The sequence below is a fragment of the Chaetodon trifascialis genome, chromosome 3 (assembly GCF_039877785.1).
Source record: "Chaetodon trifascialis isolate fChaTrf1 chromosome 3, fChaTrf1.hap1, whole genome shotgun sequence".
In the NCBI taxonomy this organism is placed as follows: domain Eukaryota; kingdom Metazoa; phylum Chordata; class Actinopteri; order Chaetodontiformes; family Chaetodontidae; genus Chaetodon; species Chaetodon trifascialis.
The window spans coordinates 2,848,157-2,857,217 of record NC_092058.1 but is presented as its reverse complement, the minus strand read 5'-3'; positions in this window follow the sequence as shown (position 1 = coordinate 2,857,217).

Here is a 9,061-nt window from a genome sequence, read left to right as displayed (position 1 = left end):
TTTGTTACTTAAATAATTTAATATTCTCAGATTCACTACCGTTGGATTCTCGTGCCATTACATTTCATGACTCATTTTTAATGATGTTGAAAATTTGCCAAAATACTTCGAGGGCATGGAAAAACTAATTTTCCGGTTCGGTATTTTTTAAGCATTTCCAAGTGTGCAGGAAGCCTCTGTGACGAAATGCTAACTGTCTGTAAATAGTTGTGCACCAGTCATCCTTTTATATCCTGTTGTGATTGTTGACGTTATACTGAACTGATGGATATGCTCAAGGATAAAGTGTGTGTGTGTGTGTGTGTGTGTGTGTGTGTGTGTGTATGTGTGCGTCCTGCCAACAGTGAAGGATACTATATGTTCAGTCCTTTACGATGTGAACGCATCGCTTCGGGCTGATATTAAGGGCGACGGTGAGCAATCAAAATTGAGTAAAGGTGAGCAGTGAAGTTAAAGGTCGGGGCTGCTGCTGGCCGAATTCATTCATTCCCTACCTCGCTCTGCCTCTCTCTCTCTCTCCCCCCTCCACCCAGATGCTGTAGCCTTCATCAGACAGACCCACACAGTGTACTACACCTTTAACCTCTCTTCCTCTTCCCATTAGACACACACAAATACACACTTTCAGATAAGTGTGCACCAGAGATGAAGGAAACCTTGTCCTTGAGAAATTTCTCAGATCAGGATGAAAGCATTTTGGTTTCTTTCCTAACCAGCTTGATCATTTGCCAAAAGGTCTTCCCTGTCCAGGTGAGCGGTGCTTCTCATCCTTTCTTCACCTTGATGCTACACTCTGTCAATGTGTGTGTGTGTGTGTGTGTGTGTGTGTGTGAGAGAGAGAGAGAAATTTATGATATTACTCATCCCTGAAATAAAAAGTAAGCTGAACACTTGGTCTGAACGCACCGTCTTCACCATCTGCTGCTCGGAGGTGAGGCTGCCTGTCGAGGTGTGTTTGGAAGCAGACTCAGAAAGCGTAGAAATCAGCCTTCTGTGCAGAGCTGTGGACGTCTCTCACGTTAGGGTTAAAAGTGCAATGCGTGAGGCTAACAGGTAGAGCTGCTCAGGTGTGACTGATCACAGCCTCAAACTGAGACATAACAGGTTCAGCGTAAATGAAAAGAGTGTGCAGTGAAATGTGGGATTTAATCCAGCATCATCATTGCATAAATAGATTGAATCCAGGACACGCAGCACATACGTCTGCACAGCATTAACGCAGCAGTGATGGAGTCTCTCATTCGAAATTAATGACCTTCTGCTTGAGAGCAACACTTGCAGTTACTTCAGTGCGACCAGCGAGGCAGCAGTCATGCAAAGGTGAACTCAGAAACACTGGTGCATCTGTTCCATCTCTTTTTTATTGGAAATGCAGTCAAATTTCCTCATTTCAAATCCATGAACGTCCCAGTAAGTGTTAAATAAAAGGTGATGATGCTTCTACAGCTGACTGGGTCCCAAATATCCATCCATCACATCAGCTGTGATTAAGTGCCGCAAACAAGCTTCTTACCAGTGCACATTCCCAAATGTGAGCCCCATATCCTGAGAATTACAGTTATATGGGACAATTCATGGACCTTGACCGACATTCCTTCCCACTGTAGGAAGTACTGTTGGAAGTTTTGTGGCCTGGGTGTGATGTTCGGTCTGTCTTCGATGCAGGAGAAACGTCTAGTCATCTGTCTTTTTATTAAGTCTAACCACTAACTGCTCCCACACGCAGCTGAACGTCAACCGATTATCGATTAAAGAGCGGAAATCACTGCATTTGGTTTTCATTTATGTTTTACACAGTGTAGAACAGGCTCCCTCAAAGCCGTAAACCACTTTCAGATCCTCACCTGGACCTTCGCAGTACCTTTCCACAGAGTGTCTCACACACACACACACACACCCACACACACACACACACACACACACACACACACACAGCTTTTCCCATGGAGTGATTAGTAGCTGAAAGTCCCCCAGAGCCCGCCTGGGCTCGTTAACACCTCGTTTTCTTCTCGTTAGGATGAGATCAAAGACGGGGGGGTGGTGGTGGTGGTGGTGGGGGGGGTAATTAACGAGGTTCACACACCACTGTAGGCTACTGCGCAGCCCCAATCCCTGCACAACCTCAACACACATACACTTTCACACATTTAACTCACTCTCTCAGCACTGATTCACGCACACACAAACACACAAAAGCCAAACAGTGGACGTAGGATGTACAGCAGGGTTAATCTGTGTGATTTACTTTGGATGTGAGGAGGATACAGAATTAAAGTTTCTCTCTGTACCACACAAATCGGACAAATATAGTACAGAATTTTTCGTAGATGGTGTGCGTCTATGCGCAGTAGCATTATTAAATGGTTCCTAATCTCTGGGTCTGGATCCTCTGAGGGTTTCCAAATTAAATCTCAGGGGTCCCGAGATGAATAAGGGAAGGAATGATAAAAACTTTTCCTGACTTCTCTAATCTTTGCTTTTGTATTGTGATCATTCTCCTCTTCGGGCCTCTGAAATACCTTCAGTTGAGAAGTTCCTGACAGAAAGCGAGAGCACAGTAAAGCCATAACCATGATCAGCTCTGCTTCGACATCCAGCCTCTGCTCAGTGACACTAACATGAGGCTCAGCAGTTTGTTTCAGTAAGGAATATTAAGAAACATGCAGAATTTCAATTCAAACTCAGTATTGATCACTCTGGAAAATGAGAGCACGGAGGTCGGCTCTCTCCTCCTCTGTCTCTCAGGCTGTAATCGAGCATCTGCAGGCCTGCCTGAGAAACACAGCCCTCATTCGTCTGAGTCCGTCTGAGCGCCGACGCTGAGGACTCAGTGCAGGGTCAGCGGAAAAGAGCAACTTAGCGGCAGCCAATCAAGTGCGTGGTCCAGGTTTGGTACAGCTGTTTTATACATCCAGAGGTGTAAAATCCTTCCTCGTAGTATCATAAACTGCTGTGCAGAGTTTTGGCATTTGTTACTCGAACTGAACTTCCTGGATTTCACCCAGATGTGTCATCTCACTGCGTCGTTCAGGCACAGGTTGTTCTGTTTTTTAAGGCTGGGCGGCTGTTGGTCTGAACACACACTTATCCACTTATCCACTGTACGCCCCCCCCACACACACACATCCCTCGCTCATTAAGTAGGCTGTCATGCATATGTTAATTTCCTGTCACACACTAATTTATTTCAACATGACCAAACAGCATAGCAGCACGCAACAAGCTGTGTGTGTGTGCGTGCGTGCGTGCGTGCGTGCGTGCGTGCGTGCGTGCGTGCGTGTGTGTGTGTGTGTGTGTGTAGGTTAGTCAGTGAAAGATGGGTTAACAGGAAGGGAAGGGGATTTTAACAGAGCAGTTAACGAACCACACGCAGGTAACGATTCGAGTATGAACAACCTGCCAACGAGTTGATGAGGACAGAAGCAGGAGGAAATACCAGCAAAGGGTAGCACGGTGGCACAAGTGGTAACACTGTCGCCACAGCTAGAAGGTCCCTGGTTCGAATCCCGCTGTGGGCGCTGGTGGCGTGTCCTCCACCATGCCTTGGTGCCTGCTGCTCGAGGAAAAAGGGGCCTTTCTGTGTGGAGTTTGCATGTTCTCCCCGTGTTCACCCGGGGTTTCCTCCGTAATAACCCCCACTAAAAACATGCAAGAAGATCACCACCTGACCAATGGTGACAAAGAAGTGCTGGTCCCCGGGCGCGGGCGTCAGCGTTGCCTGGCAGCTGGCAGCCCGCTCCTGGTCTGCCGCGGAGGATCGACAGATCGAGGATGGGTCAAATGCGGAAAAAACTAATTTCACGGAAAGCATGGCATGTAGTGCAACTAACACCTTGTGATATGTGATTAATAAAGTACGTTTCTTCTTCTCAAAGCAGCACCGTCTGTATATTTTAACACTGTCGCTAATAACCACAACACACAACTGGATAAGAAAAATGTTATTTGTAAATGTTATTTCTTGGATGTCTGTGAAGGTTTGCAGTAATCCAGGTCAGGGTCGTCCCTGAATTCAGGGCAGATGTACTTGGTTGCAGATACTTTGAAGTATTTCACCTCCCCTCTAAGAGGCTCCTTCAGCTCTGGATACTTTACACATTTAACATACAAACAGCTATGAAATTCTACTAATATCTGCTCAGAAAAATGTTACTTGAACCGATTTTCTGAGGATTTTTCTCCATTTCTGCCACAGTTCTAATGAGTAAGGTGAGGATGGGCAGGTGGAGTTAAAGTTACCTTAAATTAGAGTTGAACTAATCAGGCTTGCATCTTATGACCGTGCAGACAGTCAGACAATCCCAAAGGGCCGAGGCGGGAATAAGCAGGTAGCAGGTGATACAAAGACTTGAGGCAGGTGACAGGTGAATATGTTTCATGGCTTCACACAAAAGCATAAGGCAACACTGACAATCTGGCAGCTACAGAGAGGAAAGCAGGACTATATAAACACTGACGGCTAATGAGAACTTGAAAGCAGGTGTGCAGGCAGGTCGCTGTGCGGCAGAGGAAAGAAAACAACGAGGAGAAAAAGTGAGGAGGCGAAGCTCCACTACAAGACCTTGAGAGATCTCCCACCAGATCCCACCACCACCAGGAGGAGCAGCACGCAGCTGCCTTCCAACCAGCAACAAGTCGTTTTGCCATTTCCTCCCGTCAAAAAGGCCCATTATGTTCACTGGTTTCATGACCGAGCGCAAGGTTTCAGTAAAGTAACACAATGAGAGAGCGAGGGAGGCGTAGAAAGAGGTAGAAATAAAGAGAGAGAGAGCGATTAGACTCTATTTAATGATCTGCTTAAATGCTGATTAACGTCTTTATTCATCTCTGAACCCTTTTTATGTTGCTAATTTTGTTTTCATTACGCTAATATGATTAATTGAAACTGACAAAGGTGGAGGATAAACATTGACTTTTTTTTTACTTTAAGTTTTATGTAACGTAACACACGTCTGCCCCTCCTCCTCTTTAACAGGCCGTTCTCTGTTAATTAAAACACCAACTGTTGTTGATTTACTTGTTGTTTTTAATCCTCTTAATGTAAGCACTGAGCTGCTGGAACATTATCTGGACTCTGTTCAGCATTTAATTCAGACACACACTCCGGCACACACACACACACACACACACACACACACACACACACACACACACACACACACACACACACACTGCTGCGTCGGTTTCTATGGACATTTGTTTCTTTTTTATCTTTCGGTCGCTGAGTTTCTGGCAGTGTGCAACAGCTGAGCATGAATTTTAGATGAATTTTCAGTTTGCAAATAATTTAATTGAAAGTGGCCGTAAACACTGAAACAAAATGCAGCTGTATTTAATGAACAGTAGCATCTGAGGGCAAATCTGGTGCTCGCCAAACCAAAATAAATGAATGAATCTAATTTGTCAATAAGACCGTGAGTTTAAGTGCAAAGTTTGGCTTTTGATAGCCTCACCACAGATACTGATACTGCTCTCGTTCCCAGATCGTCAAATATTGGCGTTTTTGTCACGACCCTGAATCTACTAGAAAGCCTTTGTAACACGTGGTTAATGCATGAAACCATCCCAGCTTGGTTTGGTGTAGGGAAAGATCAGAGTTTGGGTTAAAATATGTTTAATATGTGACTGAATTTACGATGTAAGTGTTGACTTTGGGTTTCAAATGGGACAGAACCACCTGGTCTCCAGAGGGAAAGTCCTGTGTTTTACCCATCCATGCACCCTGACCTCCTCCATATGTGGACATTTTCACAGTTACAGTGCTTCATCTTGCTCTGAGTGTCTTAAAAATGGGTTTACAGTGGAGTCAGTTGAAAGCTACAGGCTTTAGGTTCATTGCGTCTGTATTAGCTGCTCAGCTGTCAGTATTTGACGCTCTGGTAAAGACAACGGTCTGGAGGAGGAGTCGTCACATAGCAACCCACATTTATACCTGAAGCACACGTTATGATTAACATTATTATTACTGATTTTAATTTACTTCAGACAAAGCTGTCTGCCGTGCCAGATGAATGTAATGTAGCAGAATCATAGGACAGTGATTTACCAGGTAACCTACTGTAGCTTCAGGCACCTGTGCTCAAATCATCATTCGTCTTTGGGAGTGATGCTGTCTTTGGGAGGATAATAACTTTAATAAAACCCAGCTAAATACAATCAAAGGCTGCATATAATCAGTGTTTTAAATGCACCGATCCACAAAGGCTTTGTAGAACTGACTTTTCCTGCCAAACATCTCCTGAAGACGCCTCTTCCTGTCGTGTATATACCTCTTTTTAAGCCTTTCTTTCCTCCCCGCTCTGCGACGGTGCTCCATGAAAGAACACTGTGATGGAAATACCACATGCATATTCAGTGTAACATGTTAAATACCTCCTTCAGTGCACACGCAGCATTCCCTGCGTGACACTAACGTGCCATACACCCCTGTGGTGGTGTGTGTAGGCATGTACGAAACACAAGAGGGGTTCTTGGAGTGTGTGAGGAGGCTGATCCTCGGCAGCGTGTTGTTAGGGAGCTGCCCTGAAGCTACAGGAGCTCAGTTAGACTGCAGCTGTGCACAGATCAGCATGTTGGGGTTTCATATAGCAGCAGAGCTGGTGGTACGTACGCACACACACACACACACACACACACACACACACACACACACACACACACACACACACACGTGTGTGATTCACAAAACAGGGATCTTCAAAGAGGCCCCAGGCTTTCTTGAAGAAGTTTTAGCAGCAACCAAAGAGGTGCCGCGACCCCTAAGGGACTCCAGGGGGTCTTAAAGAAGTTCTGAAGATGTTTCAAAGGTCGTCAAAGACGTGATAAGCTGGGAGCTAAAGAGGCTTTAGGGTGTTTTTGAGTGACTCCTCAAGGTCATTGGCAAGGTGACAGGAGTCAGTGAGGGTCACTGAAGGGTTCATGAGTTTCTTGTGGATTCGGGGGTCTTTTGGGGGTTCAAATCACTGTGGAGGGTCAGAGCTGTTTTAGAGAAGTTTCTTGACAGGCTTCCAACACCACTCAAGAAAGGATTAAGCACCACCCAATGACGCTCCACGACAGTCCAACACTCTGACCTCTGAAACTTCAGGTCAAAGATTTGTCATCTTGTCTCGAGGCACATCTGATGAGAGAGTCATTCGGAAACCAACCGTAAATCAAGTGTAAAGCTTTCAGGTTTTGGTGACGGCAGATGGTGAAAGCAGTCGCGTTGTGTCAGATTTTGTACAAAGGGTCCTTGAGCAGAACCAATGAGCAGGCTCCTGACCTCCTTTACAGGGTTTTTCTTCTTAAAGAGGTTCTAGTCGTCCTTGTGGAAGCTCCCATAGTCGTTGATGGTTGTTCTGGGTTTTAAAGAAGTGGGTTACATGAGTCTTTGAAGTGCTGATGTGGGTCCTTGAGAAGATAGCAGGAGGTCTTCTTCAGTTCAGTTAAATCAGAAAAGATCTTCTGTGTTGGGCTGAATTATCTTCATTCTTCACTCTTAGAAAATGTACAGGGAAAACTATTTTGAATTCACTTTTTGATGGACAGATTACTTCTCACTAAATCCAAATTTTTCCCAGTAACCATGATGAAACACAGTACTTGCGTGTATATTTCGCAGCACATTTGTAGTACTGTCACTGCACAGTATCTTTTTTTTTTTTTTTGCTCACCTGTGAATTCCTGAAACTGGGTGCTGAGTCTGTATTTCACACTGTGCCAGTTTACTGTGCAGCATTTCTCTTCCTCGGCTCCAGTCCACTCCTATAACACACTGTATGAGGAATGTGTTTTGGTGTCGGAGCTTATATGCATTATGAATGGAGCTCGCTGCTTCTAGCTTCTCCTGGGAGGGAAGAGCAGGCTGGAGACTGTGATATGAAGTGAGGTGGTACAGGGAGGAGAGGAGAGGAGAGGACAAAACAAAGAAGGGATGGAGGAATAACGAGAGGAAAAGACAAACAAAGGAGTGAATGACCAAACATGAGAGTCACATGTATGTGTGAGACACAGGTGGATGTGTCAGGTTTGGTGAGATGATTGGATGGTGTACATGTGCTCTGAGGAGAGTGACAAGAAGAACAAAATGAGGAAATATCAAAGCGTTTGCCCTTCTCAGATCTCAAGTCAAGACATTTTTACCATGTTTTGCCATTTCTCAAACAAATCCTGGCTGTGGTGGTACTGGTTTACTGTCACACTGAGGCTGCGTGGATTCTGCTTCTGGATCTCCCCGTCACATAAATCGCTCCCCTCTACGCAGAAACCAACTTCATTAATGTAGTAGGAAAATGTTGAGTTACCTTGTTCAGAGAGGAGACTGTCAACCTGAAGTGAGGGAGGAAGGAGGTGGGCGAATAGGAGTGAGGAGACATAAGGGGAGGACAGCAGGGAATTAAAGGTGGGAGGAATTCATTGATATTCAGTGGAGGACAGGAGGAAGGAAAAGAGAGAGCAGGCAGGAGGGATGAGAAAAGTGTGCATGGGAGGAAGGATGGAGACGGAGGAAGGGTGGAAGGAGGGAAGGGAAGGAAGCAAGGAAGGACGCACGGAAGAATAAAAGCAAGAAGAGGACAAGAGGACACAGTGAAGAGAAAATAAAATGAAATAAAAAACATGCATCTGAAGCACACACACACACACACACACACACACACACACACACATTCACACAATATTTAGCCATACACACTTGAACAGAAACACACACAGATACAACACAATCACACACAAAGACTAAATGGGATTGGTGGTGGAGAGTTGCAGAGGCCAACAGAGCAGCAATTAAACTAAACACCGAGGGTAATGGCACTGTAGTGCACACACACACACGCGCACGCGCACACACACACACACACTTGCTTCTTGCCAGTACAACGCGACGGATCAATAGTAAAGCTGCTTCCTGTTCGCTGTTAAGTGCATTTCTGAGAGAAACAGACTGCAAGCAACAAGTTCCACAGCTGCACTCTTTAAGGATCGCACGCTGCGCTTGATAGATATTTATCTGAACACAGAGGGACGACACAGCTTTGACAGAATAACACCAACGAGAAAACAAAACGAAAAGGAAAAACTA